Genomic DNA, 22,177 nt, shown 5'->3' with positions numbered 1-22,177 from the left:
TCGACAAAATAAGTGCTGCTTATTATTAATGTTTCATTCAAATTAAATCGACTTTGTAATGAAAAATTAATATTTTGTTAAAATTGTGCATTAGAATATAATTAATAAATTTAGCGTAAAATACATAAGTAAAAGTATTTCAAATAACAAGTGTTACTTAGAGATTTTTTTAGAATTAATGTAATTTTTGTTGATTTTTTTATTGTATATTCCTCTTGTTTTATGACCTGATTGCAAGAATCTTTCCGGTAGATGAGTCAGCCCGAGATTGTTTCGCTTTTGTTTGCAACTTTCTTATATTTACAAAAATGTATTTTATGGAATTTCATAACTAAACCCTGTGTTTATACGTGAAACACTTACATAATAATTTCCTAAATTAATACTGCAACTATTTAAAATTAAAAAAATAAGAAATGTATCTAAATCTGTCGATCTGTTTTAAAAACACTGAAAACAGTAATAAATTAACTAAATAACTATTTGTATCAATTACTAAAACTCTATATATCATAATAAGTATAAGAAAATTGCGCAATAAGTCTCCTTTTTACTCTGTAGGTATTTCTACAACAACTAAGCCCAAATATGTTTGAGTATAGGTTATTTGGCGAGTCCTAGAGGCTATTTTCAGATTTACTCAGTCAATATAGTCACGTTCTCTCTCTTGTGTACAAGATAGTTTATGACCTAAGGAACGCCATTACTCTACCGCTGAAACGTGGCAGTCGTGAGATCATGATTTATAGAGCTCAGTGCCTAATAGTCTGTTTTTATTAGAACATTTTTATTACTCTTTAGATGTCTAAATAATATTCCTCTTTTTTTTAAAAGAATATTTGCCATATTTTTTATAATATGACCAATATTCCCATTGCCCTCCAACTAGTCGGATAAGACTGCTAGGAGTGGGTACGACAATAGATCAACGGGGTGAGGACTGAGCTACCACCCCTTGGTGATTATTCCAACCGCTCTTACCATTAAGCTACTCGTATTGAGGCTATTAGGCAAGAGTCTCCTCTCAAAACGAGAAGGGTTAGGCGAATTAGTCCACCACGCTGGCCCAATGCGTGTTCACAGACTTCTCATGTAGATAATTTAGAAAATTATCTGCTAGGTATGCAGGTTCCTTTACAATGTTTTTCCTTCACCGTGCTATTTAATTTCTTAAAATGCACTAACTGAAAGAACTAGTTCATGACTAAGGGCTTATGGTATGGGTTCAAAACTAGTAGGGCATACTCCGATCTAATATCACGTGAGTTTTAGCCGTGTTTCATAATCAATTAATACACTTGTTAAAATAAAAAAATCAAGCCCATTCGGGCAACAGTCAGAGCTTTTCTGTAAGCTCGTGGAATGGGATCATAATACAATCTTTCGAAATAAGCAAGAAGTTGTTCATGGCTTTTTATGACGTTATCTTTGTCCTTAAACATTACACGAGTTTGGGTCACAATCCCTTGTATTGTTATTGTTATACCTCATCAACCCATATTCGGCTCACTGCAGAGCTCAAGTCTCCTGTCAGAATGAGAGGGGTTAGGCCAATAGTCCACCACGCTGGCCCAATGCGGATTGGCAAACTTCACACACGCAGAGAATTAAGATAATTCTCTGGTATGCAGGTTTCCTCACGATGTTTTCCTTCACCGATTGAGACACGTGATATTTAATTTCTTAAAATGCACACATCTGAAAAGTTAGAGGTGCATGCCCCGGATCGGATTCGAACCCACACCCTCCGGAATCGGAGGCAGAGGTCATATCCACTGGGCTATCACGGCACGGTTATTGTTATATTTGTAAGAAAATAAATGCTGAAAGTATTAACGGTTGGGATACGTCAGAGATGTTAGCAAGTAGTTAGACCACACGCTGTGATACACTGCGGGTAGTCGGGCCTTAATTTTTTCATACAGATAATATATTATTATGGCCTTGTTTGTTGTATAATGAAAATAAGTATTTATTTTTACTAGTTTGACCATAATTTATTTTACAAGCTATATAGGTATATCTTCTCCTAAATAGGATAAATAGGAGGATGCCTGACTTTATACTCAAAGTAAAGTAGGCTATTGTTCAAATAGTATGCATAAAAATACAATTTTGTTACTTTTTATATATCTATTATGTAGGGTATGTTGTAACGAAACCGACTACGACGAGTTTCATATAATTTATAGCTGTATATAACAATTGGAAAAAATCATGTTTGTTTATTCTGTCCTTTAGGATTTGTTGTTACAGCGGCAACAGAAATACATTATATGTGAAAATTTTAACTAACTATCTATCACGGTTCATGAGATACAACCTGGTAGACAGAACGACGGGCAGACAGCGGAGTCTCAGTAAAAAGGTCCCAGGAAATTAAAGGGAAAGGAGTTGGTCCATTTCAGGTCCACTCTTGTACTCCGTATCATTAAAATTTAATAAATACAAGGATTTTATTAAAATTTCTTAAAGTGAATAAATCTAACTAAATAAAAAGAAATAAATAAAATTAAAACCCAAGTTTTTGAGTTATATCAAGATGGCGCCCTTAAAGCAACTATGACATGACAATTGACAGCAAACGTCAAATCGATTACTGCATTGAAAACGTCATCAATCCGCCATTATTACAATAGTGTACAATAGTGTTGCATTTCTTAGGAGAGAATGAATATTATTTCGAAACAATTAAAGTAAATTCGTAAAAATAAAATATTTTCTTTTATTTCCGGTACAATGACTGATCCTGGGCTCCATACAATTTTGTACCATCTCCTTTAATCCTAGTTGTATGCGTCCACGTAAGGTCATTATGTTGTAAACGTCGTTTAAAGGTGCAATATAATGTTTTATGGCTTGTAAAGCACCAAAACCGATATTAAGTGATGAGTGGATAAGTCTAGACTTACTCAACATACTCGTATGAAGCGAATTACTACGTCGACGCGAGTTATACGAACTAGACCGGATGGTATGATTAATCCGCTAACAATGCAAGGCGGTTCCTATCTATATTAAGTAAATTCAAACAAAGTTGGAACTAGTTCTGCTATTTTCAGCACCCTATTCAAGCTCCACAACAGTTCCTCAATTAATAACGGAACTTTGGGAGTTCGAACTTCGTACTAAAAGTTGTTGATTGGAATAAATTTAATACTCGTTTTTAGGGCATCCGTTAATAACTTCTTGTTTGTTTCTTATAGTTTAATGTTTATAAATAAATAATTTAGCTTGGAGTATAAAAGTTAATTTTTGACCTATTTAGGTCAAAATGCGTATTTTAAGAAATTAAATAACACTTGTCTCAAATGGTGAAGGAAAAATATCGCGATGAAACCTGCATACCTGAGAATTTTGTCAATTGTCTACATATGTGAAGTTTGCCAATCTAGATTGGGACAGCATGATGACTATTGTGTACTCTGTAGTTTGGGTTTTTTTTCTATACTTTACCAGTTACCCCTTCAACTCACCTGATGGTAAGTGATGATGCAATTGAAGATGGAAGCGGGAGGATGAAAATCTACACCCTTTCGGTTTCTACATCACATCTTACCGGAACGCTGAATCGCTTGGCGTTACGTCTTTGTCGGTAGGGTGGTAACTAGCCATGGCCGAAAGCCTCCCACTAGCTAAAAATTGAAATTGAAAGGGTTTGACTGCCGCTTGCATTATTAGTATTTTGAGGAAGGTAGCAAAGAAATTAAATTGTCAATTCAATATTTTTAGAGAATTTCTACACAGAAACATCTACTTCTGTTTAATATTTAGAATATAATTGCTCGTCATATAATCTTTATTATATTTTCCAGCTAGATATTACTGCTTTTCTTTCCGCATTGCTTAGGTCTCATTAATTTTCAGTTATGACTAAACTTTCCATTAAAAAGTTTGTACACAGCGTATAGCATCGTTTGCCATTACAATAAATCATACCGGATATCCTCTGAGAGTACTTTAAAAAAATTCGAAATCCCATTTTATCGTATTGTTGACGTAAAGAATTAACCTCGTAAAAATCTCGTAAACGTTGGACACCGTTGGAAATTTTTAACAGTACATGCAAAATGTGTTACAACATAAAGGTTGTATACTATACCGCTATAATCGTAAAACCTTACAAAATCGCTATAGGATAAAGTAAAATTGTAGCGTTGTATTTAGCAAAAGTGTATATAGAGTGTATACAGGGTGGTCCCGTAAATATTACCACAATCTACAAGGCGATAGCTGACATCAAAGCCTACTAAAATAACGCAATTTATGTTAGCCAAAGTTTTACGGTTTTTGAGTTATATTGATTTTTGTACAAAATTCAAAAATCTCTACCTTCAGTGCACTTGAGTCATACCATGTGCTGAAAAATTACTTCGACGTTGATTTTATACTTGGTAATTATTTTTGAATAGTTGTTATAAGTAATGAAAGTATAATTTTTTCTACTGCAAAGTAAGTTTTTCCAAAAACGAGACTAGTTATTTTTTTATGATTATCGTTTCTTTTGTATGTACTTTTTTTAACGGTCACATTGAAAAAAAATGTATTAGGGATTTAACATAAAATTTCGACATGTCTCAAACGTTAAAGGAAAAACATGCATTCCAGAGGATTTTCTCAACTGTCTACGTGTGTAGAGTCTGCCGCATTGGGCCAGAGAGGTGGACTAATGGCCAAAACCCTCTCATTCTGGAAGGAGACTCGCGCTCAACAGTGAGCCGAATATGGGTTGCTAACGATGAAAAGCATTCCAACAGTGAAAGAATTTAAAATTATTTTTAGTCGATTCGTAACAAACAAACCTAAAATGAAATCTTGTCCTTTAAGTAAGTCTATAGTTTCAAAGTTAGATAATAACTAAAACTATATGTCGAAATTTTGTGTTAAAATATAAAGGAACTAAATTCAATTTTTCGCAAAAAAAGGGGAAAAACGTGTAAGCTCTGTCATTGTAATTGGAAAGAAAAAATATCTGAAAAAATAACCTGAATAAATAGAATTTTCATTTATAAATCAAGTGGCATATTTTAATAGCATATTATGATTGTATTTATATAAAACCTATTAAAACATTAAATTTTAGGTGTTTTAAGTAATTTCCCGCGAAACGCTGAGATAGCGTTTGAGTTTTATGTAAAAAAGGATATAAAACTTGTAAAAACACGTAACAGAGCTATAATCATAAAATGAAAATCATGATGGCTACTATGTAAATGGAGAGCAAAGGATGAAATTTAAATGAAAACGTATTTATCGTTGTATGAGAGTGAACTTTGAGTGTTTTGAATTAAGAACTTCGTAAATGGAGTCGTTTTAGATATTTTCTAATACATGAGGACGCCCGCGACTTCGTCTGCGTGGAATTCAGTTTTTCACAAATCTCGCAGGTACCATGGTTTTTTTCCGGGATGAAAAGTAGCCTATGTGTTAATGCAGAAAAATATCTATTTCCATTCTAAATTTCAGGCAAATCTCTTCAGTAGCCGCAGCGCAAATGAATAAACATACTTACACACACACATTTTCGCCTTTATAATATTAGTGTGATACTAACTTTTAGCGCGTAGCTTGTTGGTTTATAAGTTTTGTGAAATATATCTAACCCTATATCATTATTTATAGCTTGTTGTAACAGTTCATTACAGAGCTAGGTATCTCTTCTAATGGGAGAAAGAATGTGGAGCTTAGACCCACCACACTGCTCAAAATCAGGCTGAATTGCAATGTTAAATTCTTTATCGACCACTATCAGATGTTAATGCCAATGCTTTGTGTATGAACGACTGACAATAATAATTAAATTACGTCTATACCTACCTACTAATATTTTAGAGAGGTACACTTTAGAAGGTTCTGGGGGGTAATCTCTAGATCTAGTAAACCAATTTTTAAAATTCTTTTACCCAAAGAAAGCCACGTTATCTAAGACTAGCTGACGCCACGCGGTTTCACCCGCGTGGTTCCCGTTCCCGTAAAGGTACGGGAATAATATATAACTGATAGCCTTTCTCGATAAATAGGCTATCTAACACTGAAAGAATTTTTCAAATCGGACCAGTAGTTCCTGAGATTAGCGCGTTCAATAAAACAAACAAATATCATAGGCATCCCATAACCGCGGCGCGTTTTGTAGTGTCTTATAAGTAGGTACATTCATATGTATCTGTATTAAAACTTCAAAACAGCACACCTTTTTTAAAGTAGTGTAAAAATTACTACTAAAAATGTTCATGGTTGCTTTTGAATGGATATCAAATATTTCAATTTTCACAACTTTTAAACTCAATCAAACTTTTCGAATTTAGTTCGGGAGTGCTCATATTTCATGCTAATTGTCAGTGTAGCATAACAGTTGTTATCAACTTTGATTGTTAATTTCGTTGGCGACAAAGTTCCGTCGTTGATGTGCTGGCTATTATAATATTAACGAGTACTATACTCGTATGGATAGAAAAATATTAAAAAAAAAAAAAAAATAAACTAACTTCAAAATCACAAAAATAAACTAAAAAGCGAAATATAACATATGTTCTTCTTCTTTTGATCACTTTGAAGGCGGAGCCAAGCCAGTGTCGTACTAATTAAAGCCGATTCTGAAAGAACCAGGGTAAAAAAACTGTTTTTGGATCCTAAAACTTCATGATTTAATCGGCTTTAGTTAATGCATCACTATGTTTACTATATGTAAAAAGACAAGACTATACTATGTAAATAGACAAGACTATATGTGAATCTAGTCTAATTTTAATACCTTTTCTATACATTATGATTTTTAATTGCATTATGAAATGTACAAGGCACGGACTACGTGTACATCCGTAGTACAAGGTCTTCTTAACAGAGGGCCTAGTGGCAGTTTGATACTGTTACTGTCACGTAACGTAAACGCGAATTTCTAAGGAATTGAAACAGCGCCATCTATTGCACACTGTTTCAATTCCATATAAATTTGCGTAAACGTCAACGTGATAGTAACAGTATGAAAATATTGAAAACTCCCACTAGGCACACTGAATAATGAATAATATACAAAACGGGAATTTTAGTCTCTTAGCTTCCAAAATATAGTTCTTACAAGACACACTCGTAAATTAAGGTAGCAAATAACATTACCTTATTTCAGGCTAGTTACAAAGTGTTTTAAGCACTTACAAGTACTTAGAACAACGTAAGTTTGCTTTAACTTTTGTAAGAGGATTTGTATAGTCAGCGTTGAAAATTAAACCGCTTGTTTGCCGCAAGGCGCTGTTTACGGGAAAAGCCGACGTGTTCAGGGAATTAATTTCGTTTTATAAAAAACTAGAATGCGGTTGTAACTTCGTTTGAGAGTAATACACGTTTTTAGGGTTCCAAACGTACGTAGTACAAAAACGGAACCCTTATAATCCGCCTCGCGCACATTTTAAGGTCTGTCTGTTTTCTCCTAATGTACTGGACTATGATGAATTACAAGTAACTTGTATCAAATTACTGGTCCACAAGTCGGTTATCAAAAGCATGATAGATTAACAACGTTCGGAACCCTCGTGACGCGAGTTCTACTCGCACTTGTCCGGTTTGTATGTATGATCGTTATAAAAGTTATATATTTTTTTTTTTATTTCAAGCAGATAAAATTTTTATCAAACATTGAAGAATAACATTTTTTTTTATTTTCAGACAAAATCATAATTTTCAGTTTGTTAGTGTGTTATATTTTAACGCTTTAGGTGTCTTCGTTTAGGAATGGCGTCGGTCATTTTTAGTTTTGAACACACCGGGGGGTAAAGTGTTTTAAAAAATAAAAATGTCAGAAGTGAATTCCAATGAATTCATTGTATGTTATTCAATTTCGTTTTATAAATAACTAGAACACGGTTATATCTTCGTTTGTGAGTAGTAATACACGTTTCTAAGTATGATCGTTATAAAAGTTATATTTTTTTTATCTCAAATTGATAATATTATTATCAAACACTGAAGAATAACATATTTTTTTATTTTCAATGAATATCATAATTTCCAATTATGTTAGTGTGTTATATTTTGGCACTTTCCGGGGGGTAAAGGGTGTTATAACATAAAAATGACAGTAATGAATTCCAGAGAATTCATTGTTCCGTGGTTTGAACTGTATTATACTGATCTATTTTCTATTCAATATTTTTAACAAAAATCAGAAGACCGAAGATACCACTGATGCATTGCTAGCTTGAATAAAGTCTAAAAAAGACGGAACTCCAAAAAACTAAAGCTTGATCATTGATGACGGTCATAGAACTTGTAAAAAAACTGCACCCACTTTCGTAACATTACTTGTCTTTACCACGGCCACGAAAATTAGCTACGCGGTTGCATGCTCTTTGATAATGATTGTCTAGCCAAAATGGAAAAGAAATACAGTCAAGGTTATGAAATATTACAATGAATGAAGTAAGTGATGTAACGGTGATGCTGGTATTGTTGAAAAGGTTTGCGATATCTGACAAAAGGTGGCGTTTTGTGAAACCGTACTGTACGTGACTGTCCATGTAAATGAGTTGGTAGTGACGAAAGGGGTATTTGACGAACTCTCGTTCAATTATTTAGTAGTAGTAGAGCTCTGTGTCCAAGATCATACAGGGAAGTCTACTGCCGCATGTATCTCCGTCACCTAACAGCAGTGTTGTGTTAAAACCTAAAGGGTTGCTTGGTTGCTGGTGTAGTTACAAGCGATTTTCCCGACGTATTTCTAGTATGCCCAAGTACCTATAGGTTGTGTTATACTATCGCCTAGTTTTCTTTATCTAATGTCCGTCAGTTACTGTAATTATAAAAATACTGCCTTATTTTCAGTGGTGGACTTACAAGACGGAGGTCCTGGGGTCCGATTGAGGTTGTCTTAATTGGTCCAGGTCTGGCTGGTGGGAGGCTTTGGCCGTGGCTAGTTACCACCCTACCGAAAAAGACGTACCGCCAAGCGATTTAGCGTTCCGATATGATGGTGTGTAGAAACCGAAAGGGGTGTGGATTTTCATCCTCCTCCTAACAAGTTAGCTCGCTTCCATCTTAAATTTCATCATCACTCACCATCAGGTGAGATTGTTGTCAAAAAAATAAAAAAGCAACAATTCAGCAAGTCAAATATGCCACATTTTAGGAAAGCTGAAAATTCTAGCCTTCTTAAAATAAATAACCCTTGAAACCTTCCAAAACCACCTCAGTACAAACTCCATAATTAGCTACTCCATACTGTTAATAATTACCCTGCCTTCCTAACATGACCTATGTCTGACTATCTATGAAACTCTCGGCATAACAGTGCTCCTCTTTCATACGTAAAAACAAGTCCTACTAATAATATTAACCGCGAAAGATTGTATGGATGTTTGTTACTCTTTAACGCAGCAACTACTAAACCGATTTGGCTGAAATTATTTTTTTCTTTTTTTATTTGGTAAAAATTAAAACAAAGATTTATAATATCTTGGATTGAGACAAATATATTAGCATTCCATGGATTCACCGTGCGGGTGCCGGGTCAATCACATGGTAGAGAGAAAAACTCCGTGCAGAGTCCTGAACTTGTGACTACAGAATGTAGGGTTAAGGAATTCCTTGATGACCGATCAACACTCCCTGTTCTCTACTCGTGTTATTCATAGGCTATTTTTTATCCCGAAAAAAATCCATGTTCTTTGCGAGATTTGCGAAAAACTGAACTCCGCGCGGATGAAGTCGCAAGCGTCCGCAAGTTACACATAAACTTTCATTTGTGTGTAAAGGTTTACTATTTGTAAGCGTAACTCTATTTCAGATTGCATTTCCGGATTACAAGTGAGTTTCAAGAAGAGTTGACATATTGGAGGGTAAAAAATGTTCACGGCTCATTGCTTGTTGCTCACAGCAACAGGTTACCGGCTTAACTCAACGTAGCTGAACCAACACAATCTCTGACGCAAGTAGGCCGCTTCAACTTTTGTTAGCCTTTTAAACAGTATTTATTTGTATCTACCCTCACTCGGTAACAATGACTTACAATGATAATTTTATACTATAGACAGGTTACGTGCCTACAAAATCACCGCAAAAAGTGATCTAAATTTAGAGCCTTAAAGAAATTAAATATTACGTGTCTCAAACGGTGAAGGAAAACATCGTGAAACCTGCATACCAGAGAACTTTCTCAATTATCTGCGTGTGTGAAGTCTGCCAATCCGCATTGGGCCAGCGTGGTGGACTATAATTGGCCTAATCCCTGTTATTCTGAGAGTTGACTCGAGCTCAGCAGTAAGCCGAATATGGGTTGACGACTGAGCGCACACATGCACAGTTTTGTCTTTAATTACATTATATATTTATATACATACAGTTTTTAAACTTCCTGAACACACAACTCGAAATTGTAGCGATATTAAGGTATTATTTGTTTAAAAACGTTCGTTGTTTAATAAGTGACTAAATGAAGTTAAGACAATTATACACATTAGTCCGCCTCAGTTTTGATGCGTTAGTGCCCTATCTCTAAGTATAAACGAATATCATTGATCACAGAGTAACAAAACTCTGCTGTAACTAGATTGAGATAAGTTTTGGTTTTGTTCTCACCTGTCTGTGTCCTGCATTGAGTCGGGCTATAAAATATTAAGTTTTTTTTTATTTTTCCGAGAAATTTTGAGTAGTCCGAGGTATAGTTGGTAGTGTTACGGTGTGTCTTGGAGTCCACGTAAAGCCATCAGTAACAATCATTTATTTTGATCTGATAGTGATTGTTCCAGACTTAATACATTTTCTCCGCCAATCCGCTTTGAAGCAGCAGGGTGGGTTTAATCTCCAAATTATCTTATTAAAGACTTGTCTGAAGTGTGACATTAAAATAGGCTGATGAATATGATAATTAACGAAGAATAAAATATATACCTATTTTAGTTATCTTCCCTCAGGCTAAAATCAAAATCATAATTTTTTGCTAAATAATAAATCTTTAGCAAAAGATAATAACCAGATATATTCCGACTGGTTTTTAATAACTTTTAAAAATATATATCCGATTTCCTTTATCTATTTTCAAGTGTCAATTATTTTGTGAGAGTGGTTAAGTACGTGCCTATTAATAAATTACTTAATCACGGTTTCACGAATAATGGTTATAAAAACAACTTATATTAAAAGGTTTAATCCCGTTTACTATTCTTTGAATTGAATTAGGCTCAAGCATTGTGGTAATTGGTCCATTGCATCAAAAAGAAAAACTAAAATAGATTAAGTGTTTAACATATAAACACTAAAATAGATAAATATGTAGCCCAATTTAATCAACAAGCATATTTGTCTGCTAAATTAATTCAGTGTTGATTACGTCGCGATGTATGAACAAGCGTATGATTAAGAATGCTTGATGAGTTCCAAATTAAAGTGTTTTTCAGATAGCAAGGGTACGGTGACAGTAGCCTGTATGACGTTCACAATACGTACTACTATCGTGAATCACGGCAAACTTTCAAGCGTGAAACGAACTGTCACCCGCACCATCTTTCATGAAGCGAACTGTAGTTGGGCGTAGAAGTAATAAAACATATTTCGGCAAATATATTTTTAGTAATATACAAACATAATATGCAAACTGTAACTGGTAACTTCATGCCCTAAGCATGTTCTTTGTGTACCCTTTTGTTATTAAGTGAACTACAAAGAAATAATTGAAAAAAAAAATGCATAAACTTTCATGTGCTCGTTTTTATGTTTCCCGCTCGGCTCTGGTTGCCTCTTAGACAGGATGCCCTAAGCAATTAAATAGCTTGTAGGCTAATCCAGGAATGCCCTTAGGTGCTGGAGGCGACCCCACACCGGAAAGTGTTGTCGGCCCCACACGAGACTGATGACATCAAGCGGGTAACGGGAAACTGCTGAATGCTGGCGGCTCAAGACCATGGTGCTTGGAGTATGTCCTAGAGTATGTCCAATTATCCAGCAGTGGACTCCATCGGCTAATAATAATGATGATGATACGATTTGATACCACGAAGTCTTTCGGAGCAGTTAATAAACAAAGGGCGATTTTCCCTTCAATAAGATTTGTAGAACCATTTCTTTCATTGCAAACATTTAAATATGGAATAAATGATTGTATAGTTTATAAAATGTTTCTCTTTTATAGTACCGGTAAGCAGTTGGAGATTCAGTTCTACAAGAACTAGCGACAGACAACGATTGTAAAAGTTTTTCGCTTTCGGAGACGGTGTCATTGTTTCACTTTCACCGAGTTACGTTTACCTGGAAACGGCTTGAGATGACACAAAAAATCGCGTCATACAATAGCAATACAAGAAAGAAGAAAGAAAGAAAATATGTTTATTCATTTTTAGTGTGACAAACATTACATACTATCTTAGATATTTTAAGACTGTTTGTGACACCAAACAGAAAAAAGTTGCAATTCATCAAAGTTCATCGCAAAAAAGCAATGCCCGGCTCTGATTTTCAGCTGAGACCCTGGTGACGTCACGGTCAGTTATAATTACAGAACAAAATACTAAATACCTACAAATTAAAAGATAGTCACATATAGATAAATGCCAACATACACTAAGTAATATAACATACCATCCTTAAAATTAAAAAATATATATTTGTACCCATAGAAACATATATAATTTGTATATATACATAGAAATATGACTACACACTAATAAGTAATACTTATAAATGTTTTTTGTATCTAAAGTATTTATCCTAGTTCACACTAAATAATAAATGCCTATATAAGGCTAGGTAAACTGTATTTTTTTTTAAATATTACCAATGTTATTTTAATATTACATAACGATATTGCCTTTCTTGATCTAATTAATAAAACGTTAAGATTGTGCCGACTGTATCAGCCCAATGAATAAGTATAAGTTCTGCCTTTGATTCGAAAAGATGTAGGTTCGAATCCGGTCCGGGGCATGAACCTCCAACTTTTCAATTATATAAACATCACGTGTCTCAAACGGTGAACGGAAAACATCGTGAGAAAACCTGCATGACTGAAAATTATCTTGATTCTCTACGCATTTGAAGTCTGCCAATCCGCATTGGGCCAGCGAGGTCTATTAGTCTAGTTCCCCTCATTCTGAGTGAGGACTTGTACTCAACAGTGAGCCAAATATGAGTATATTTATATGGAGCACGTCTAAGCTTCATTTCCTCTCACTATAATGAAGGTCTGACCCTGACCCTGTCCTATATCGTTACAATTGACTGACAACGATGACCTATAATTTTATTAATTCTTACTTTGAAATATATTACCGTGTAAAAGATATAGCTGAATCATCTAATAAAAAAGGGTTATGACAATGATAATACTATTTTTATGTTAATCAACAAAATAAATAAAATATGTTAAGTCAGACACACAAAACATATGACTTTATTTATTTTGTTTAAAATGTAAATGTAACAGTTCAAAGCCAGGACGCGGCGTAGAATTGTGAGAATATTGCGTTGCCAGATTAAACCCCTTCTAGTTATTTTATAAACATTGAATTCCTATAGAAAAGTTTCAGTTAAGGCGATACTAATTTATAGAAAGTTCCGGAAAACGTCGCATTGTTTAAATAGGAGTAATAGTTTTTCATAATCATTTTGTAGATACCTCACTTCTGGTAGTATTATTAAGTATAGGTACTTTACCTGGCATGCATACATATGCAATAATGGTGTATAGGTAGTAATGGTATAAAATCCTAGTAGGGGTCGACCAATACTGCGCAGTGCGGGGTGCTGGAATGGCGACCCCCCACCGGAATTATAACTCTATCATTAACTAAAGGTCTACAAGTAAGTAAAAAAGATCCTAGTACACATATATGACGTTCTTCACCGTGCTGGTTATGGCATATTGGATAAAAAGTATTGTATATCAAATTATTTATGTCAAAAAATATATTGCAGTTTGACTAAAAAAATTCAGTCACTTTCCTTGTCTTATATTGGGATCCACTCCTTTATCGCTTATTCAAACCCTGCCGGCTTTAACTTCAACTAAAAATTATAGTGATATTTAAAAGTTTATTTGATCGATATTAAATTATAAATAACAATAATTTTATCATGACACAGTCTACTTAGTTAATACTTAGTAGGCCTTTCACGGTCTTCCGTTCCGAGTTCAAGGTGACGAAATACTAAATAGAATGCCTCAATTTTCGGACGATAGAAAAACTGACCTTGTACGCGGTTCATTGTTATCCAAAGGGGCCATGGAACGATAAGAACAGAATATGTTTTACTTGCTGTGCGCCGATTTGGATGGATTTGTTCGCCGTAATTAGTGTAAATGTGCTAATAAGTAAGCTTGTTAGAAGCCCTTTTTTTTCGAATCAGGAATTTGGAGATCCGTAGAAGAACCAAAGGCACCGACATAGGTCAACGAGTCGCGAAGCTGAAGTGCCAAAGGGTGAAGTACATAGTTTGAAGAATCGATGGACGTTGAAGTCCCAAGGTCCTGGAATTGCGACCCCGCACTAGAAAGCGCAGGGATGTTCGTGATGTTTGGAAGTCTACAAAAAGACAATGTCCTGCAGTAGACTTCCATCGGATGACATGATGATAATGATGAAGACTATTTTTCACTGACCTATAAGATTTTCCTACTCATGGGGAGCAGTACATCATCATCAGTTAAAACTGAAGATGTAAACAGATATTTAGAGAATGAAATGGGGTATTTGATAATAATCTCAAAATGGCAATTTTAGGACCTTTCGTTCCACGAGGACGATACAGGGTGTTATATTAAACTCTGCTTGGAGATTTTCAAAAGAGGCTTTGTTTAACTTGGATGGTAGTGCTGGTGTCTATTAGTACTAGAATTGCTTATTTCTGCTAAAAATTTCATTTCCAATCTGAAGGACATGGTTGCATGGTTGGTGACTGGCAAATAACACTTACGCTTCAGGTTGATGGACATAGGCCACCATTTTCTAGGATGTGTTCATGGCAGAACCTGCGAATTGATGTTCCATTTAAAAGTGATAGTTATTCGCTTACCATCGGGGGTGCCATTTGCTTGTTTTGTCAATAATTACTATAAAAAACAACTGATTTTCACCCGGAATAACAGTAATTAAAAAAGACAATAAAAACATATAAAAGAGATTCAATAATTGTATTACGTTAGGTCGAGGAAGAGGTAAATTAACTATAAACTGCTAGTAGTCATTTGTTAACTATCACAACTTCCTCAGTAATTAAAATCGTGCTACTTAACGATAAATTCTCAAGTCAATAAAGTCATGTAATATTGTCTCACGGTGAAACAATTATACCGTGTTACACACGCTAACAATGAACGTTTTCCTTTTGATGAAATATGAACTAAACCAAGGATATCTTGCTTTTTTTACGCTTGATATTTGCATTTAACATCAATAACCCATTGCAGGAATCAGGAATGAGGAGATCCGCAGAAGAACCAAAGCTCAGCGAGTCGCGAAGCTGAAGTGGCAATGGGCAGGGCACATAGTTCGAAGAGCCGTTGGTCGTTGAGGTCCCAAGGTGCTGAAATGGTGAAGCACCGGAAAGCGCAGTGTTGGTCGACCCCCACTGATGACTTTTGGTGCACTGAGGACATCAAGCGAGATGCGGGGAATCGTTGGATGCTAACAGCTCGAGACATTTTGATTGTTGCGTATTGTTTGGAAGTCCATGCAAGAGATGTCCAACATCCATCGGCTGCTAATGATGATGATGATGAACCCACTGCAGGACCAGGTGTGATTCCGCTATTTTATACACGATAATATTTACAACAAGTTTTATTAGAATTTGAACTTTATTTCTATAGGATGCCAATTGCCAAAAATAAAATGTCACTAACAACGAAGTTGCCATGGAAATGAGCGATGTCACATCGCTGTAATTTTACAGAATGCAGGGACAGACACTTATAAGAGAGGGATTTGAAGCTTGGCTTACCTCGCTGCTCCAGTGGTATGCGGGTTGATGGCTTAGGATGACTAAAGGCTTAACGTGCTTTCAACTTCTTGATCCGAAGCTACATAGCCTGACTAGACCTGGACTTGGACTGGACACCAATGCAGTTGGCAATATATGAAATAGACAGTTAATTCATCATACTAACCCAGAGTCTTGATAAAACTAGCATCTGCATCCTATGCCCTACGCCCAGCAACTTGATGCAATGATGATTAATTAGGTATATGTTTAGCCTATACTCATAATCATCCCCTTAAGAACACAGCAAAGTTACTTAGAGACAGAAACAATGTGGAAGTAGTGAACTTCGAAAATCTTACTGGGGTATAAGAGGGAGGCTAGTACCAGTCAGCCTCCTCAACTGCCAACCTCACCTGCTCGTGGTGCACCCTGCAGAGTGACCGATGACGACCGACTAATGGCGGTAACTGCGATGAAATAACACGCCAAACCCATACGAAAGTTATATGCAGAATGTAGATATCCAACAAAATCCATGATTGTACATTCCGATAAAATCCGTGATTGTATGTTCAGTTAATTTAATACATTGTACGTGTAATTAAAATGTTCCGGAGGTGATTACAGTTGTAATAAAATTACGGTGGTTCCAAGTAATTTAATTACGATCGGACCGGGTTGTTGCGATCGCAGAGCGGATATAAAATAATATTTTATTACGTTATTGTTTTGATTGTTTCGATAGCATTTTAAACTCTGAAAAATTGGACATATTCGACATAGGTGTAGTGACCAGTTATTTATTTGTTTATTTCTTTTTTTACGACAGGCAATCTCGCGGTGACTCATTTTTTAAAATAACTTTTGTAATAGATATAAATCTATAAACTATAATTAAGTTAAGATAACTTGGTGTTTGACTACGATAACTGAAATAAAATATTTTAATGATGTATTTATCGCTTTATTGTCTTACTAATATAAGCTATATGAGGTTAGACATTCAATAGAAGGTGTTACTTGTGTAAGTCCATTTTTTTCTATCATTTATTTATTTCTACTTTTTTTTTTATTTTTAACAAAAATAAACAACAAAACACTATTGAAAAAAAAACAAAAATTAACCCTCCCGCTGCGGGACATTTGAGTGCCCAAGCAACCAGTGGTCAGGAGTCCTGAGTGAGGAACCTCCTCACAACACGCGCCGTCACAATTACCGTGCGTAGGTATGCAATAACCTTATGGGAGCTATGATTTAGTCCTGAAAAGATGACTTATATATGTAGGTATATGAATTCACTTTCACATTTACAGTATCAGTGGGGATTCTAACCTTAATGTAAAGATATAGATGAGGGTATAAAAATATTTTAGACACCTGAAAACTTTGCGGCGAAAGGATTGGGTCTCTCTCAAGAGGCTTGGATTTCGGCCATATTTTTCTATCAAGCTAGAAAAACTTTCTCAGGCGAAAGTGAAAATTAGAAAGCTAAAGTTAGTAAGAACAGTCTATGTTGGAAGATTTTCCATTTACTTCTTTTTAATAAAAGTTACTTTTCCTTGACATCGCAGTCATGATTTTTTACACGTGTGACAAGCGTCGAACCATTTTAGTACTTATTTCTTTGATGCATTAATTATAATTAAACAGATTAATTAAACAGAACAGAAACCAAGACATACTTACTGAATCTTTAGTATGTTAAATGAATGTTAGGAGCTGAAAAACGAGTGCCAAGGTTAGAGCTTTATTAATATTACCTGGAGATGCTTTTGACTGTAGTATAAATGACTAGCTAACGCCGCGCAGTTTTACCTGCGTGGTTCCCGTTCCCGTAAGAATACGGAGATAAAATAGCCTTTCACAATAAATTGGCTATATAACACTGAAAGAATTTTTCAAATCGGACCAATAGTTCCTGAGATTAGCTCGTTCAAATAACAAACAAACTCTTCAGCTATAAAATATTAGTTTATATGTAATAATAAATAATTTATAACTATTTAAATCGATTAATACATCTTACATACCAAATTCATGATCGAATCAGAAATGAGGAGATTCGAAAAAGAACCAAAGTCACCGACATAGCTCAACGTTAATTGATTATGAAACACGGCTAAAACTCACGTGATATGACGTCGGAGTATGCCGCCAGTTTGGATCGTGCTGCGATGCAAGAACCAGCTCATAACTAAGGGCCCCGTATGGGTTCGAAACTAGTCGGGCATACTCCGACGTAATATCACGTGAGTTTTAGCCGTGTTTCATAATCAATTAATAGCTCAACGTGTCGCGAAGCTGAAGTGGCAATGGGCGGGACACATAGTTCAAAAAGCCGATGGACGATGGGGTTTCAAATGGCAACCCCGCACTAGAAAGCGCAGTGTTGGTCGACCCCCATCGATGGACTGACAACATCAAGTGAGTCGCAGGGATTCGCTGGAAGCAGGTGGCTCAGAATCGTGATGTTTGAAAGTCCCTACAAAAGGCCCATGTCCTGCAGTGGATCTGAACGTCTATCGGCTGGTAGGATGGTGTATGATAGGTGCTAAGTCTCTTGGACCTGTAATTTTATCGACAGTTATACTCACTAGATCGAAATAAAAAAATCTGCATAGTGACAGTAGAACCTTATTCGGACGAGAGCCGAGCTACATTTATATCTCAACTAGGTACCAAGGTAGGTTTTCTTTTTTTATTCAATGACTAATTAGCCCTTCATTACAATCTCACTTGATGTTAAGTGGTAAAGTTTAAGATGGAAGCGGGCTAACTTGGAAGAGCTATGGTATTTTATACTTGAGATTGATCACTAGCACATGAGTCGCTTATTAAACAACGAAAGTTATTTAAACACATAATACCTAAATATTGTCTAAAATGTTTTTTTACTCTTTGAAGACGTTATGCAGAAATAACTAACTTTTGCCCGTATCTAGTAAGACTTGGGTTTAAATCTTTTCGTTTGTACAAATTTATATTTTGCACCATTGCATCGTCAGAACAGATTTCTTCTAATTAATTCACACTTCAATGTCTTGTGCTGCTAATTGTGCTTTGTTTGGCAACGGTTAAAAATGCAATTATTATGTGAAAACAAAATGTTTGTCGGCCTCCGTGGCGCAGTGGTATGCACGGTGGATTTACAAAACGGAGGTCCTGGGTTCGATCCCCGGCTGGGCAGATTGAGATTTTATTAATTTGTCCAGGTCTGGCTGGTGGGAGGCTTCGGCTGTGGCTAGTTACCACCCTACCGGCAAAGACGTACCGCCAAGCGATTTAGCGTTCCGGTACGATGCCGTGTAGAAACCGAAAGGGGTGTGGATTTTCATCCTCCTCCGAACAAGTTAGCCCTCTTCCATCTTAGACTGCATCATCACTTACCATCAGGTGAGATTGTAGTCAAGGGCTAACTTGTAAAGAATAAAAAAAAATGTTTAATTTGAAATTTAAATTATCATACTATGTATCCAATAATGCATATTTTATTAGTGAATACATAATTCAACAAAACTAATTAGCACGAGGCCACACTTGTCATACGTCATGCTATTTGCTCTCAATTAACTGTCGAGAAAATTATGCAAATTCTGAAAATATACAAAATAATTTTTGACCTACCTCCAGTATCGCAGTATTTGACAGCCTTCATGGCGTAGTGGCATGCAAGGTAGATTTATCTGATTAAGGCCCGATTGAGGTTCTCTTAATTGGTTGCTGGCTGGTGGGAGTCTACTGTCATAGACGTACCTCAAAGGAATTTAGCGTTCCAGTACGATGTCGTATAGAAACCGAAAAGCATGTGGAATTTCATCCTCCTCCTAACAAGTTAGCCCATAATATAGTAAAAAAATCCATTGTTATAAGATTGTATGGAAATCCTAAATTATTAATATTAAGTACAGCACTAGTTGTTCTGCCATATATTTTCAATCGTTTTCATACTAAAATAGTTATTAAAAATTAAAAAAAAAAAATCAACCGACTTCTAACTCAAAAATTAACTTAAACTAAAAAGCAAAAAATAACATCTTACTTGTCCTACCTTCTGATCAGTTTGAAGGCGGTGTCAATCCAGTGATGTTTTAATTAAACCCGTTTAAACTACAAATTTTCTGTGGTTCTTTCAGAAACAGTTTTAATTAAAACACAACACTGGATTGGCATCGCCTCCACCGCCACCGCACCCAAAAAAAAAACATACATACTGCCGAACGTAGAACCTCCTCCTTTTTGAAAGTCGGTTAAAAATGGAGGTACGCAGGTGAAAATTCTCATACCTACCAGACATTCATCCCAATCGGTCATGCCGTTTCTTATCAACCTCAAACACCGTGCGTGACATATGACGTTTATATTATGAGTATTGGAAGATTATCTACCAAAATTTAGAAATCATCCTCCAATGTGGTTAAACACTTGAACAAATATTTGCCATTAAATTAAAAAAAAATATTTTCCAATGTTCTCTATATTACAATATTTTTTGTTGAACAGTGGTGTAAAAATTTGTATTAATTATATCTTGGGTTAATATACTATGAACAATATTGTAATAAGAGCAACTTGTTGATAGTCATATTAAACACGAAACAATTAGCTGATATTGCACTCCTAGTCTTTGTTCTTGCTCGTAATAATGCAGTGTAACAGGCATTTTGTTATTGCGTCCATTTTCCAATGGCGCTTTTGCATTACCGTATAGCTCTGACGAACTAAAGTCACTGACATAGCTCAGCGAGTCGCGAAGCTGAAGTGGCAATGGGCGGGCCACATAGCTCGATGAGCCGATGGACGTTGGGGTCCCAAGGTGCTAGAATGGCGACTCCGCACCGGAAAGCGCAGTGTTGGGCGACCCCCCACTAGGTGGACCGAGGATATCAAGCGGGTTGCAGGGAGCCGCTGGATGCTGGCGGCTCGAGATCGTTGAGTTTGGAGGTCCATGCAAGAGGCCTATGTCCAGCAGTGGACGTCTATCGGCTGATAAGGTAAGGTATAGCTCTGACGAAAATCTTTACCTACATTAGTTTTTATTTTGAATTTTGATAAAATGTTATAATTTTGAAATAATATATTTTACATGATTAGATAAAGTAGAGTCAACGGTGCGTAGTATACTCAGGTCTTTGTAATAAAACTCACTTCGTTCATTTTATAAAATGCACTCGGTGTTTTTATAAATAAATTATGCAACCGTTTCGTAATAATTGTCTTATGCAATATTGCTATTTTGTAAGTGATATTATCTATCTAAATAAATAACAAATAAATTTAAAGACACATTAGGTTTTTTACTCACTAATTATATACCTACCCTCATTATCAAATTACACCAGTACGCTAAAGGTGGGCTGATGACATCATTATCAAAACAGGGCGAGAATGGATCTCTCTCGCAAAAGATAGAGATTACTGGAAGAAGAAAGAGGAGGCCTTCACCCTAACGGGATCCACATCACAAGAAGATAACTAACCATACTAACATTAGAATTAATATATAGATATAATTATAATTTAAACTAACACACCTAACAAACGTATGAAATGTAAATTGATGTGGAAATAAAAGGCTCTATTATTATTATTATTATGTAATATTATCTATCTAAATAAATAACAAATAAATTTAAAGACACATTTAGATTTTTACTCACTAATTATATACCTACCCTCATTATTAAATTACACTACGCTAAACGTCGGCTCATAAACATACCCTAAATATTAATGTTGATTTAAAGACGGGTACGAACCGACCATTTGTCTGAAGACCCACCACTGCGTACAGTTATAAAGTTACAACAAAGTGAGGAGTATTTTAATACCTCATTACCTTTAACTGAAACAACCCCGCTAGTAACAAATGGCAACACAAAACAAACCACTGCAACATGCCGCCCGTAACGCGAGAGATATATCATTTTTACGACTCCTACTTGCCCGTATTAGCGTATCTCGAGAATTAATAGGGCAACATTACATGCATTAGTTGAAATACCCTCTGTTCCGTCAGAACGCCCGAGTAACGTCTAAATTATTTTTACCTGCCACCTTAAAACCTTCGCACATTTTTGTTTTTGTATGGCCAACTAGCCGATGTCTCTTGGTTTCACCCGCGTAGTTCCAATTGCCGTGTGAACAGGGAAAAATATAGCCTTTATTGCTCACTAATAACGCGTCTTTCCATTTGTGAAATAATTTTCAAAATCGGTTCTTTAGATCCAGATATCAACCCTACAATACAAACAAAAAAAATACCTCTTTATAATG

This window comes from Bicyclus anynana, chromosome 2 (genome assembly GCF_947172395.1).
Source record: "Bicyclus anynana chromosome 2, ilBicAnyn1.1, whole genome shotgun sequence".
NCBI lineage: Eukaryota > Metazoa > Arthropoda > Insecta > Lepidoptera > Nymphalidae > Bicyclus > Bicyclus anynana.
The sequence above is the reverse complement of the archived record's forward strand: the minus strand, read 5'-3'. Positions refer to the sequence as shown.